We start from the raw sequence: 382 nt of genomic DNA on the forward strand, positions 1-382 counted from the left end.
GCCGGGTCTGTCACCCGCAGGGACATCGGGATTGGGATCGGCTCCGGGATCCTCCTGCGGGGCTGAGGTGACACCCCGGGATGGGATCCCAGTGGGATTTACCAACGCCAGGATCGGATCCCAGTGGGATTTACCAACCCCAGGATCGGATCCCAGTGGGATTTATCCCTAAGGATCAGATCCCAGCAGGATTTATCCCCTGGGATTGGATCCCAGCCGGATTTACCCCCCAGGATCAGATCCCAGTGGGATTTACCCCTAAGATCAGATCCCAGCAGGATTTATCCCCCGGGATTGGATCCCAGCAGGATTTACCCCCCAGGATCAGATCCCAGTGGGATTTACCCCTAAGGATCAGATCCCCGCAGGATTTATACCCCGG

The sequence above is a fragment of the Corvus brachyrhynchos genome, unplaced genomic scaffold (genome assembly GCF_000691975.1).
Source record: "Corvus brachyrhynchos isolate BGI_N302 unplaced genomic scaffold, ASM69197v1 scaffold787, whole genome shotgun sequence".
NCBI lineage: Eukaryota > Metazoa > Chordata > Aves > Passeriformes > Corvidae > Corvus > Corvus brachyrhynchos.